Consider the following 15,534-nt stretch of genomic DNA (forward strand, 5'->3'; position numbering starts at 1 on the left):
CAGGGTGAAATAATCAGGTGTCATGCCCTTATCTACTGCTATGCAGATGACCTGTCTGTTGCTACAGGTATTGAGAACCCAGTACCAATCCTAAATGGTTGTTTAGCTGAGCTCCAGGTGTGGGTGATGCCAGTTGGCTGTGACTCAGTCCTGGTGAAACAGGTCCTTATGATAGCAGCTCACCAACAAAGGGCAGGGCTACAGCTCCGCTTTAAACAACATACATCAAACGAGTTAGCAACGCTAAACAATCAATAAATTGGATATGAGCAATTTAAACAATAGAATTAATTGAAACACATGGAGATTAATGGACTGAAGGTGGAAAAAAGGGGTTATTAAATAAAAAAATACAAGTATTAATTCAAGGAAATGGTTAAAATAGAATACAATTATACAACAACCGGAATCACCAGGAGGGGCTACTGAGCTATTGTGTCCGTTCCTTATTTCATGTGGACTACGGATAAGTATGGTGGAAATAGAAGATATGGCTGATGGCACAGTCCTGATGGTGATAGTTACCACAATGGTTACCGCTGGAGAATAGGAATCCTCTGGATAGCGTCCCTTTAAATGGGTGAAATCTCTGAGATCCTAAGTCATAGTAACATAGTATCTGAGGTTGAAAAAAGACAATTGTCCATCGAGTTCAACCTATTTGTGGTCTCCTGTGCATGATGATTTGACTAAAATTTCTGATTGATGCTGCTGTCAGCCGTTGCATTTTATCCCTATTTATAGTAACTATAATGCATGACTATGCACCATACCCCTGGATATCCTTATCCATTAGGAATTTATCTAACCCATTCTTAAAGGTGTTGACAGATTCCGCCATTACAACTCCCTCAGGCAGGGAATTCCAAACACGTATTGTCCTTACCGTGAAAAAGCCTTTACGCCGTATTGTGCAGAATCTCCTCTCCTCTAACCTGAGCGAGTGTCCACGAGTCCTCTGTGTTGATCTAACCAAAAACAGGTCCTGCGCAAGCTCTTTGTATTGTCCGCTTATATATTTGTAGATGTTGATCATATCCCCTCTTAGTCTCCGCTTTTCCAATGGTAACATGCCTAGTCTTTCAAGCCTTTCCTTGTATTCCATCATCTCCATGCCCTTAATTAGTTTGGTCGCCCGCCTTTGAACCTTTTCTGGCTCCAGGATATCCTTTTTGTAGTTTGGTGCCCAGAATTGTACACAGTATTCAAGGTGTGGCCTCACAAGTGATTTATATAACGGGAGTATAATACTCTCGTCCCTAGCATCAATTCTCCATTTTATGCATGCTAATATCTTATTAGCCTTCTTTGCTGCAGTCCTACTTTGGGTACTACTGCTTAGTTTGCTATCTATGAGTATACCTAAGTCATTTTCCAGTGCAGAATCCCCTAATTTTACCCCATTTAGTAGGTAGGTGTAATTTTTGTTCTTGTTACCACAGTGCATTACCTTACACTTGTCTGTGTTGAAGCGCATTTTCCATTTGGCTGCCCATACTTCTAATTTAACTAAGTCGTTCTGAAGAGACTCGGCATCCTCCTCTGTATTTATAGCCTTACACAATTTGGTATCATCTGCAAAAATTGACACCATTCTCTCTAGACCTTCTGTTAGGTCGTTAATGAAATTATTGAACAACAGCGGTCCTAATACTGAGCCTTGCGGCACACCCCTTAGCACTTTAGTCCAAATTGAAAAAGATCCATTAACCACAACGCGCTGCTCCCTATTATCTAACCAGTTTTTGACCCAAGTGCATATTGTGCTTCCTAGCCATGATTCTTGTAGCTTGGTTGCGGAATACTCAATGCTGAGTGGAAGTAAATAAATATCACCAGCGGGCAGGTGCTGTGTGTCCCGTCATCTGTGGATTTTTTCCAAGGTCCACTAAAGGTCCGGATGTAGCCTGTGCAACTTCCAGTAGGCAATGGTAATCTGGAGTAAAACCTGACACGTTTCGCTGCAGAACATGCAGCTTTTTCAAAGGTCAGCTTTGCCTACCAACCAGACTTACGCTTGTGTGTTCAGAGTTACAAACTGCTGATCTTGTGTGGAATCTAAGTGTCCTGGATGGTGGAGTGACACTTAGACATCAGGTATCAGCCACAATCATATCCTCATCTAAGGAACATAGCCAGACTCCAGCACTTGTTTCCCTCAGAAGATCTACCTACAGTCATACATGTACTTGTATCATCACACATAGACTACTGTAATGTCCTCTACCTGGGTCACCCAGCAAAAGAATTGCACCGCTTGTAGCTTGTACAGAATGCAGCAGCTAGGCTGTTACCTAACCAACCTGTTCCTGCCACATAACACCTATTCTCTGCTCCCTTCACCGGCTGCCTGTAAGATGGTGACTCTATTACATAATCTTACTGACTCTCCCAGCCCTGCATGACCAGGGTCCATGGAACCAGAAGAAGCTTCTGCCTCCTTACTGCCTGGTTTCTTCCGTCTGCAGATGAAGGACTGTTACCAGCAGTACCAACAATCCCCAAGAAGTTCTGAGATGTCAGAGGGGGAGACAGGGTGGGTTGCACTAGTGCTGTAGCGGGGGCTGCCGGAGGCACTGTCTTTGGGTAATATGGGAACAGGGAGGGTGGCAGTAGTGGGGGGAGACTGGGTGGGTTGCACTAGTGCTGTAGTGGGGGCTGCCGGAGGCACTGTCTGTATGTAATATTGTCCCCAAGCAGTGCTGAGGTAGAAGAGGGGGGGCACAGGGTGGCAAGCAGTAGTGGAGGCGGTGGCAGTAGTGGAGGAGATGGGGTGGGTGGCAGGGGGAGACAGGGCGGTGGCAGGAGTGGGGGTAGACAGGGCGGGTGACAGTAGTGGGGGGGAGACAGGACAGTGGCAGTAGTGGGGAGGGGACAGGGCGGATGGTCACAGTGTAGTACCAGGGGCTGCTGGAGGCAGTAAAGAGTTGTATGGGTCTCGCACAGAACCAGTTGATAATTAGTCTTAATGATGATTATGCTTCCTTATTTCTAATTAATCCCTTGTATGTGTTACTGTTATTTGCTGAGTCAGCCTTTATGTGTGTTCTGTGTAATAATCCTGAAAGTAGTGCTGCTACCGATCTCATCATTTGTAGTAACTTGGAAAAGATGAGATATGAGGTGCACTCTGGAAGCTTATAGGGGGTTAATCAGAGATGAACGCAGATGTGACATCACGCAGACGCCTGGAAAATGGTCCCGGCCCGCCCGCATATAGAGAAAAATGTGTGTATTAAAGATATGAAATAAAGTCGTTTAAAAACAAAATATTTCTGGTGAGTCATTATATGTGTCTGTGTATTATCTTATTTCCAGATAATTGTCGCTATGGTGACAGAAACAATTTCCTGTTAATGTGTCACTTGTATTGTTACTTTTGTGTCCACATACTATCAGTGTTTCTGTGTATATATATCCCATCTGGTGTGTAAAGGTGGGTACACACGCTGCCATTTTGGCTATGTCTGATCTTGACAGCTAATTTGAATAGTGGGGTGACATTACAGGAGGGGGGTGTCATGGCTGGGTTAGGGTGTGCACCCGACTAGTACTGGACACTGCATCTGGTCTTGAGTGCTGCTGACAGAACCGGGCTGGCTTAAGAATTGGTCTGCTCATTCAGGCGTGGCAGTCAGGCAGTATGAACTGTGATGGTAGGTGACCGGCTGTGGGTACTAGAACACTGATGGGAGCCACCAGTGCAATGTGTAGCCAGGTAACACCTATAGAGAGAGAGTCGCGTGAGGACTGTTGAGTAACGGAATGCTGGGAGGAACAGCAATGCAGAGAGGCTCGGGTGACTGGCTGGAACCAGTGTGGTAGCTGTGAAGAGGTAGAAGTCTATGGTAATGACTGTAGAAGAAGCTAAGGGCATCAGCAATACTTAAAGATGAGGCTGAGGATGTCAGCAATACTTGTAGACAAAGCTGAGGATGTCGGCAATGCTTGTAGACAAAGCTGAGGATGTCAGTAACACTGGTATGCAGATGCTGGGCAGCTGAGGTAGTGCAGGGGGGATTCCATATGTTGTGCAGTGTCAGCACTGCTGGTTTCCCAGTAGCTCTGATGTGGTTCTGCAGAATGGATACTGCAATGTTGTAGACAGCAGTGGCAGGTTTTCCGGATACTATGGTGCGCTACTCTGCACATCGGAGAACTGGAAGCTGGTAGGAACCAGCAGACTCTCTAATGCCGCTAGGGATATAGGACAGCCTATCTGGATCACTGGAGGACTTCCAGTGAGTCTGGAGATGCGAGGATGTAACGGCAGCGATGGCCCTTTAAATCATCCAGGGAGTCAGGCAGTGCGGGGGATGGTAACTTGCACTGAGTCTATCACCAGCAGGAGATTCTGGAGCTCACTCCAGGCTGAGAGACACCAAAGCACTGACAGCTTGTTAGTGCTGAGAGCTGGAACTTATACCCAGTGCTTGCAGCTGAGTGGATGAATGGCTCACATGACACAAAGAGACTCCGGGTTGGCTCCTGGAGAATCAGCTGACTGGAAACGGTCATGGCACTGCCCATGGAGGGGAGCAGCGGGAACTCCGGTGTGCTACGGTCTGGTCCAACGGCTGCCAGCAGGGAGATGCTGGAGCACAATCATGGATAACGCAGCGAGCGGCAGGACACAGCGGGGACGTGCTTGAATGAGGGATCACGCCCAAGCTTGTGGCGGAGGTAGACCAAGGCGTGACTGGGGAGCACAGGTAACCTCAGTTTTGTGACAGGGGGTCTCTTTCTGTGTAACTAAATAGTGGCAGACATTTTATATCAGTGCGTTTATGTGGAGTGGGGGCAGTGGCCTGTCAGGAAGCTGCAATTACATCATGTGACTTCCTCTCATTTCCATATTCCTTTCTGCTGTGTGTGTGCGTGTGTTATTTAAATAAATGATGTCTGTTCAAATGTTCTGTTTCTTTTTTACTTGTAGGGGAATTAGGGTTGTTGTATTTAAATAATAACCTTACCTGACCTTTTCCTGGAAATGTCCATGTATGAAGGTATGGGAGATACCTGCTGCAGTCCCTTCTACTTACATTTGGGAGGTTTCGGTTGTATTTGAGGAATTAGCAACAAATAGTAAATAATACATTGCCTCCATAACGTCTCACTGACCCTCTGATTTTTACAAACATATGTTACACAAAATGACATTTGCATTAACAGCCATTAATTAAACAAGAAAAACACAACACAATTTTTTCCCCTAAAAACTTTATCTATAAAAAATAAATTTTAAAAATTGCCAATTCTTGTCTGGATTCATTGACTCTAGCAGGAGAACAAGAGCCTATTTAGCAAGGACTATGCCAACAGTAACCAGTAGAGGAATCAGGCGTATCCCACAGAATATCAGTGCTGCCACCATACATTGGGGAGAGAAGATAAAGTGCAGATTTCTGAACAGTGCTTTTAGAAGGAACACAAGAAGTGTATAGATCACAATAATCAGAAGTCCGGGACAGTGAGGTCAAGAAACCAACACTGTGGTACTAATGGCCTCAATACAGATAATTTGGGTGCAAGAGACTGGGGTAAGACCAACAACTGTTTTTTAAACATAACTTAAAAACCGGTTTGAAAAAAAAATAATATAAATTAAAAAAATTAGGATCGTCCAGTACAGAGGACTGTTTACTCAGCATGTCTAAGTATGTACCACTGGATGACGAGGTGGAATGGGAGGAGGGGGTGGACTGTATGTGTCTTGGCAGAAAACAGCTCATCTGTTGAGGGTTTCCCGGTGCATACTGCATGGGTTGGTGATGTGGGTAGGAAGGTGGGGGCACATTTGGGAGACAGCGCCTGGCAGCTGGTATCTCACACGCCTCGACAAGAGATTTGTCATTTGCACGTGAGGTAGCATTAAGAACCAGATGCTTGTAGATCTTCTTTTGACCCTCCTTCATCAGTCACATCTCCATCATGATGTTATTGCCAAAATTTTGCTCCAAGTCTGGGGACCAATGAAGAACATCCTTGGCGTGAGTAAAAAAAACTGTTGTGAGCTAGGCGGGGAAAAAGTGGGTTTCTGGACAACCTCTGCTGTGTCGGGGGTCGTGGCTGTGGGGTTGGGTCATCCACTTCAGTTGCCTCGCTCATGGAAGGCTTGGAAGGCTCCACTTCCAGCTCCGGTGTAATATCCTGCAAAATAAAACAAAAATGAACTCCATGCAAAAATGTGTGGGTGCAATACAATACAAATGTTTGTGTACTTACCAGATCCAGACTTTCTGATGTCTCCTTTTCCACAAGAGTAGTAGAACCCGAATCCAGATTACACTGTGACCTTATCCTTGGCTCTTGCTCCAAAATGAATTTCATGAGGTCATAATACCACAGTGTTGGCTTGTAAAACTCATCTGTCCCGGCTCCTGAACGTTGCGATTCCATGTAGCTATTGTGCTCCTACAAAAACACTTTGAACATTTTTTATCCTCTTTACCCAATTTAGGTGTGCAGCGCTGTTCCGGGCTCTACTGTATCTGATCAGCTGCTCATATGCCCGATTCCTCTGTGTCCTGTTGGCATAGTCCACATTTATTACACACCACGGGCACTCGTTCTCGTGATACAATTCAATGAATCCAGACCAGAATTTGTGATTTTCCTCTGCTGACATATCTGTGGGAAAAATATTAAACACAATTTAATTACAAAGTACAAGTGTAATGTACACACCTGTGTCATACAACCTGTATAGTAACGCACAAACAGCAACTTGATTTATGAGCACCCAGCTGAAAATTTAAATGCATCTCTAGTGCCATTATACATTATTACACATGTAATGCCCATTATACAGTATTACACACCGTAATGCCCATTACACATTATGCCACACACAGTAATGCCCGTTACACATTATTACACACCGTAATGCCCATTACACATTATGCCACACACCGTAAAGCCCGTTACACATTATTACACCCCGTAATGCCCATTACACATATTATACACCGTAATGCCCATTACACATTATTACACACGTAATGCCCATTACACATTATTACACAGCGTAATGCCCATTACACATTATGCCACACACAGTAATGCCCGTTACACATTATTACACACCATAATGCCCATTACACATTATGCCACACACCGTAAAGCCTGTTACACATTATTACACACTGTAATGCCCATTAAACATTATGCCACACACCGTAAAACCCGTTACAAATTATTACACACCGTAATGCCTATTACACATTATGACACACACCGTAATGCCCATTATTATTATTATTACATTTTATGTATAAGGCACCACATGTGTTTCGCAGCGCCGTACAAAGGACAGTACAGGGAGACAAAACATAGCATTACAGTAAATAAATAACTGAAATAGAGTACAGGTAACATAGAGCACCACACATTCTCAAGACATAAATACAGCTAAGATGTAAGTATTGAGGGAGTGATCATCGTAAAACTAGAGGCTGGTGGCCATAGATGGAGATGAGCCTTTACTAGCAGGGTAAATATGGATGTTGAGTAGGGGAGAGCTGCGAGTGAAATGTGTCGAGACGAGGGCTTAGATAACAAGAGGAAAGAGGGCCCTGCTCTGAAGAGCTAACAATCTAGTGGGGAGAGGCGACAGACAGATGACATGAGGCGCAGGCAAGCAGGAGCTAGCCTGATGGCAGTATGCAAGCAAAGCTGAGATGTTCACGGCATGAGGTAGGGGGGGTGGAGGTGCAGCCTCGGGACTGGGTTATGCATTACACATTATACCACACAGCGTAATGCCCTTTACACATAACACACCGTAATACATAATGTACATTATGCCACACACCGTAAAGCCTGTTACACATTATTACACATTGTAATACCCATTACACATTATGCTACACACGTAAATTCCATTACACATTATTACACAATGTAATGCACATTACACATTATAAAACACTGTAATGCCCATTAAAAATTATAACACACTGTAATGCCCATTACACATTATTATTCTTCTGTGATACACATTACACATTATTACACACCATAATGCCCATTACACATTATGCCACACACTGTAATACCCATTACACATTATTACACACCGTAATACCCATTACACATTATTATACTGTAATGCCCTTTACACACCGTAATGCCCATTATACATTATTACACACCGCAATGCACATTACACATTATTACACACCGTAATGCCCATTACACATTATTCTACATCCATAATGCCCATTACACATTATTATACATCCGTAATGCACACAACACATTATTACACATGAAAATGCCCTTTACACATAATTATACATCTGTAATGCTCATTACACATTATTACACACCATAATGCCCGTTACACATTATTACACATCCGTATAGCCCATTACACATTATTATCCATCTGTAATGCCCATTATACTCTGTAGTGCCCATTACATATTATGCTACACACTGTAATGCCCATTACACATTATTATACACTCGTAATGTCCATTACACATTATTACACACCATAATGCCAATTACACATTATTACTCACCGAAATGCATATTGCACTTTATGCTACACACCGTAATGCCCATTACACATTATTACACACCGAAATGCCCATTACACATTATTACACATCTTTAATGCCCGTTACACATTAATCTACAAACCTTAGTGCCCATTACACATTATTATACGTCCGTAATGCACATTACACATTATGCTGCACACCGTAATACCCATTACACACCGTAATGCCGATTACACATTATACCAAACAGCATAATGTCCATTACACATTATTACACATCATAATTCCCATTGCACATCATGCCACACACTGTAAAGCCCATTAAATATTATTATACATCCGTACTACACATTACACATTTTTACATACCATAATGTCTATTACACATTATTACAAACCGTAATGCCCTTTACACATTATTATATATCCGTAATGCCCATTACACATTATTACAAACCGTAATGCCCTTTACACATTATTACACATCCGTAATGCCCATTACACATTATTCTATATCTGTAATGCCCATTATATACTGTAATGCCCTTTACACACCGTAATGCCAATTATACATTATTACACACCGCAATGCACATTACACATTATTACACACCGTAATGCCCATTACACATTATTCTACATCCATAATGCCCATTAAACATTATTATACATCCGTAATGCACATTACACATTATTACACACCATAATGCCCATTACACATTGTGCCACACACTGTAATGCCCATTACACATTATTACACACAGAAAGTTTATTACACATTATGCTACACACCGTAATGCCCAATACACATTATGGCAGACACTGTAATGCACATTACACATTATGCCACACACCGTCATGCCCATTATACATTATAATACATCCGTACTGCACTTTAAACATTATTACACACCGGCATGTCCATTACACATTATTACACACCGTATTGCCCATTACACATTATCCATCCGTAATGCCCATTACACATTATTATAAATGGTAATGCCCTTTACACATTATTATACATCCGTAATGCACATTATTACAAACCATAATGCCCATTACACATAATTATATATCCGTAATGTCCATTACACACCATAATGTCCATTACACATTACACACCGTAGTGCCCAGTACATATTACACACACCGTAATGCCCATTTTACATTATGCTATAAACCGTAATGCCCATTACACATTACACACCAACATGCCCTTTACACATAATTATACATCCGTAATGCCCATTACAAATTATTACACACCATAATGCCCATTACACATTATTACACATCCGTATAGCCCATTACACATTTTTCTACATCAGTAATGCCCATTACACTCTGTAATGCTCATTACACATTATGCTACACACCGTAATGCCCATTACACATTATTATACATCCGTAATGCACACAACACATTATTACACATAAAAATGCCCTTTACACATAATTATACATCTGTAATGCTCATTACACATTATTACACACCATAATGCCCATTACACATTATTACACATACGTATAGCCCATTACACATTATTGTCCATCTGTAATGCCCATTATACTCTGTAGTGCCCATTACATATTATGCTACACACTGTAATGCCCATTACACATTATTATACACTCGTAATGTCCATTACACATTGTTACACACCATAATGCCAATTACACATTATTACTCACCGAAATGCATATTGCACTTTATGCTACACACCGTAATGCTCATTACACATTATTACACACCGAAATGCCCATTACACATTATTACACATCTTTAATGCCCGTTACACATTAATCTACAAACCTTAGTGCCCATTACACATTATTATACGTCCGTAATGCACATTACACATTATGCTGCACACCGTAATACCCATTACACACCGTAATGCCGATTACACATTATACCAAACAGCATAATGCCCATTACACATTATTACACATCATAATTCCCATTGCACATCATGCCACACACCGTAAAGCCCATTAAATATTATTATACATCCGTACTGCACATTACACATTTTTACATACCATAATGCCTATTACACATTATTACATACCGTAATGCCCTTTACACATTATTATATATCCGTAATGCCCATTACACATTATTACAAACCGTAATGCCCTTTACACATTATTACACATCCGTAATGCCCATTACACATTATTCTATATCTGTAATGCCCATTATATGCTGTATTGCCCATTACACATTATGCTTCAAACTGTAATGCCCATTACACATTATTGTACATCCATAATGCACATTACACATTATTACACACCATAATGCCCTTTAAACATAATTATACATCCGTAATACCCAGTACACATTATTACACACTGTAATGCCCATTACACATTATTACACATCTTTAATGCCCATTTCACATTAATCTACAAACCTTGGTGCCCATTACACATTATTATACGTCCGTAATGCACATTACACATTGTTACACACCATAATGCCCTTTACACATAATTATACATCTGTAATGTCCATTACACATTATTACACATCCTTAATGCCCTTTACACATTATTATGCATCCGTAATGCACATTACACATTATTACACACCATATTGCCCATTACACATTACACACCGTAATATTCATTACACATTATTATAAATCCGTAATGCCCATTAGACATTTTTACACACAGTAATGCCCATAACACATTATTCTATACACCGTAATGCCCATTACACATTACACACTGTAATGCCCATTACTTATTATTACACACACCATAATGCCCATTACACATAATTATACATCCATAATGCCCATTACACATTATTACACACCAAAATGCCCTTTACACATAATTATACATCCGTAATGCCTATTATACATTATTACTGATCTGTAATGCCCATTACACATTATTCTATATCCGTAATGGAAAAAAAGCAATTGTTTCCCCAGCACCCTGAATGGATAACAGTAACCAGATATAAATCCCACATGATAATAGAATTCAGAGATCTTCGTTATACATATTTGCGCAAATGTGTGGTTAAGCCCCTCAAGGCCTCTCTGTATATTTGGGGTCCCTAGCGCTATATCTAGGTGCAGGGTGTGGCACCCCAAAACACCAGAATGAGCTAGAAAGCCCAGCGTGGCATACCAGTGTAAAAAACTATAGTGTTAATAAATTCGTATTTAGGAAGCCGAAGCTATAGAGAGGGTGATACAAACATGAAATGTAATTAAAATAGAGAAATAGTGTTAGAAAATTAATAAGTGAAAAGTGTTAATAGAATGTAAAGGTATGCCACACTAAAGCCATCCAGCTCAGCCAGTCCAGAGGCACCACACCTCACACCTCCATTACTCAGTAATACCCATTTCACATTATGCTACACACCTTAATGCCCATTACACCTTATTATACACCATAATGCCTATTACATAATATACCACACACCCCAATGCTCTTTACACATTATTACACACCGTAATGCCCATTACACATTATGATACAAACCGTAATGCCCGTTAAACATTACTACACATCCATAATGTCCATTACACATTACACACCGTAATTCCCAGTACATATTATTACACACACCATAATGCCCATTACACATTATGCTACAAAACCGTAATGCCCATTACACATTATTATACATCCGTAATGCACATTACACACCAAAATGCCCATTACATATAATTATACATCCATAATGCCCATTACACATTATTACACACCATAATGCCATTACACATTATTACACATCCGTAATGCCCATTACACATTATTATACATCCGTAATGCCAATTACACATTATTACACACTGAAATGCACATTGCACATTATGCTACACACTGTAATGCCCATTACACATTATTATACATCTGTAATGCCCGTTACACATTGTAACACACTGTAATGCTCATTACACACCGTAATGCCCATTACACATTACTACACACTAAAATACACATTACACATTATACTACACACCGTAATGCCCATTACACATTATTATACATCTGTAATGCCCATTACACTTTGTTACACACTGTAATGCTCATTACACACCGTAATGCCCATTACACATTATACCAAACAGCGTAATGCCCATTACACATTATTATACATCCGTACTGCACATTACACATTATGCCACACACTGTCATGCCTATTACACATTATTATACATCCGTACTGCACATTACACACCGTCATGTCCATTACACATTATTAAACACTGTATTGCCCATTACACATTATCCATCCGTAATGACCATTACACATTATTATAAACTGTAATGCCCTTTACACATTATTACTTCCGTAATGCCCATTACACATAATTATACATCCGTAATGCCCATTACACACCGTAATGTACAAAACCATAATGCCCATTACACATTATTATACATCCGTAATGCACATTACACATTATTACTCACCATAATGCCCTTTACACATAATTATACATCCGTAATGCCCCTTACACATTATTACACATACGTAATGCCTATTACACATTATTCTACATTTGGAATGCCAATTACACATTATGCTACAAACCACAATGCTCATTACATATTATTATACGTCTGTAATGCACATTACATATTAATACACACCATAATGCCCTTTACACATAATTATAAATCCGTAATGCCCATTACACATTATTACACACTGTAATGGCCATTACACATTATGCTACAAAACCATAATGCCCATTACACATTATTATACATCGTAATGCCCATTACACATTATTACACATACGTAATGCCTATTACACATTATTCTACATTTGGAATGCCCATTACACATTGTGCTACAAACCACAATGCTCATTACACATTATTATACGTCTGTAATGCACATTACATATTATTACACATCGTAATGCCCTTTACACATAATTATAAATCCGTAATGCCCATTACTCATTATTACACACTGTAATGGCCATTACACATTATTACACACCGTAATGCCCATTACACATCATTTTACATCCATAATGCACATTACACATTATTACACACTGTAATGCCCATTACACATTATTACACACAGTAATGCCCATTACACATTATTATAAATCCGTAATGTCCCTTATACATTATTACACACCCGTAATGCACATTACACTTTATTACACATCGTAACGCCCTTTACACATTATTATAAATAGGTAATGTCCCTTATACATTATTACACACTGTAATGCCTGAAATAAATAAGTGAATACAAAACGGAAGCTGGATGTCAGTTTGTCTATTGTTAATAAAATAAACTGTTGCTTTAAAAGTGATTTATATGTTTGAAGAAACTGTTATTTTAGTGAAAAGAAGAAGTACGGCAGCTGCGCAGTGTGTCATGAGACTGTGGTTAGCTAGTGTTCTGCAGAATAGGCAATTGTATTTTGCAGAATAAAGATAATTAAAAGTAGGTGAAAGGTAAAATGTATTTTGATATTAAACAGTCATAATTACAAGATGTTGAGCTAATTAATTGGAGATCCTCCCTAAGGGGAGTTTTTAAATTAATAATATACTCTGATAAATGAATTGTGATTGGTCTATGTAAATGATTGGCCTGTTAATTGGATTGGATCATGTAACGCTGTAATGAGAAGTATATAAGATGAAATTATTGTGTCAATGTCCAGTTTGTTATATTCTTTTATCATGAGCCCTGTGAATTTTCCAGTGCAATAAATCTACCAAAGAGACTTCAATTATTTTGAACAGCAAAATAATTTTGGAGGCCACCACCGAGATCAATCCAACATTGAAACATGAAGAAGGAAGGTGGACTGGTGCTGGGGTACCTGGATCAACCGTGGCCACGGGTAAGAGCTGTTATCTTACTTCTGCTCCATGTGTCCCTGCCTCGGCCTGCTGCCTTTGTGTGTTATTGTTGGTTTGTAACTCTTTGAAGTCTTTTTGGAGATTGTGAGTATGGAACCAAATTGAATTTAACTGCATTTTATTAAATGGCAGTGTAAAAATAAAGCAGCCAGTATTTACCCTGCACAGAACAATATAACCCACCCAAACCTAACTCTCTCTGCACATGTTACATCTACCTCCCCTGCACTGTACATGGTTTTGCCCATCTGCTAACAAATTTGCTGCTACAATCAACTCTGAATTACCCCCTAAGTACATCAGCAGATGAAAACATTACTGGTTAGCCTTAGTGATGAGCGGTTTCAGTTCCTCGGAATCTGAACCCCTCGAACTTCACCAATTTTACACGGTTCCGAGGCAGACTCGGATCCTCCCGCCTTGCTCGGTTAACCCGAGCGAGCCCAAACATCATCATCCCGCTGTCAGATTCTCGCAAATTCGTATTCTATCTAAGGAGCCACGCGTCGCCGCCATTTTCACTCGTGCATTGGAGATGATAGGGAGAGGACGTGGCTGCATTCTCTCAGTTTCTGTGCTCAGTGTGCTGCAAATATCTGTGCTCAGTGTGCTGCAAATATCTGTGCTCAGTGTGCTGCAAATATCTGTGCTCAGTGTGCTGCAAATATCTGTGCTCAGTGTGCTGCAAATATCTGTGCTCATTGTGCTTAAAATATCTACGTTCTCTGTCTGAAAAACGCTCCATATCTGTGCTGCATTGTAGTATATAGTAGGAGGACAGTGCAGAATTTTGCTGCCCAGTGACCACCAGTATTATATAGCAGTACAGTACAGTAGTCCACTGCTTACCTACCTCTGTGTCGTCAACTATATGATCCATCCATACCTGTGGTGCATTTTAGTTGTGCGCAGTATATATAGTAGGAGGACAGTGCAGAATTTTGCTGACCACCAGTATATAATATATAGCAGTATGGTGCAGTAGGCCACTGCTCTACCTACCTCTGTGTCGTCAAGTATACTATCCATCCATACCTGTGGTGCATTTTAGTTGTGCGCAGTATATATAGTAGGAAGACAGTGCAGAGTTTTGCTGACCACCAGTATATAATAAACAGCAGTACGGTACAGTAGGCCACTGCTC

At 40.5% G+C, this 15,534-nt stretch overlaps 1 protein-coding gene across 1 annotated transcript in view; it reads left to right on the plus strand.

The window, feature by feature from the left end:
- LOC134984835 (zinc finger protein ZFP2-like) overlaps positions 1-15,534 on the plus strand; it is a 168,954-nt gene that overhangs the window by 43,843 nt on the left and 109,577 nt on the right. The window lies entirely within an intron of this gene.

The sequence above is a fragment of the Pseudophryne corroboree genome, assembly GCF_028390025.1.
Source record: "Pseudophryne corroboree isolate aPseCor3 chromosome 3 unlocalized genomic scaffold, aPseCor3.hap2 SUPER_3_unloc_85, whole genome shotgun sequence".
In the NCBI taxonomy this organism is placed as follows: Eukaryota; Metazoa; Chordata; class Amphibia; order Anura; family Myobatrachidae; genus Pseudophryne; species Pseudophryne corroboree.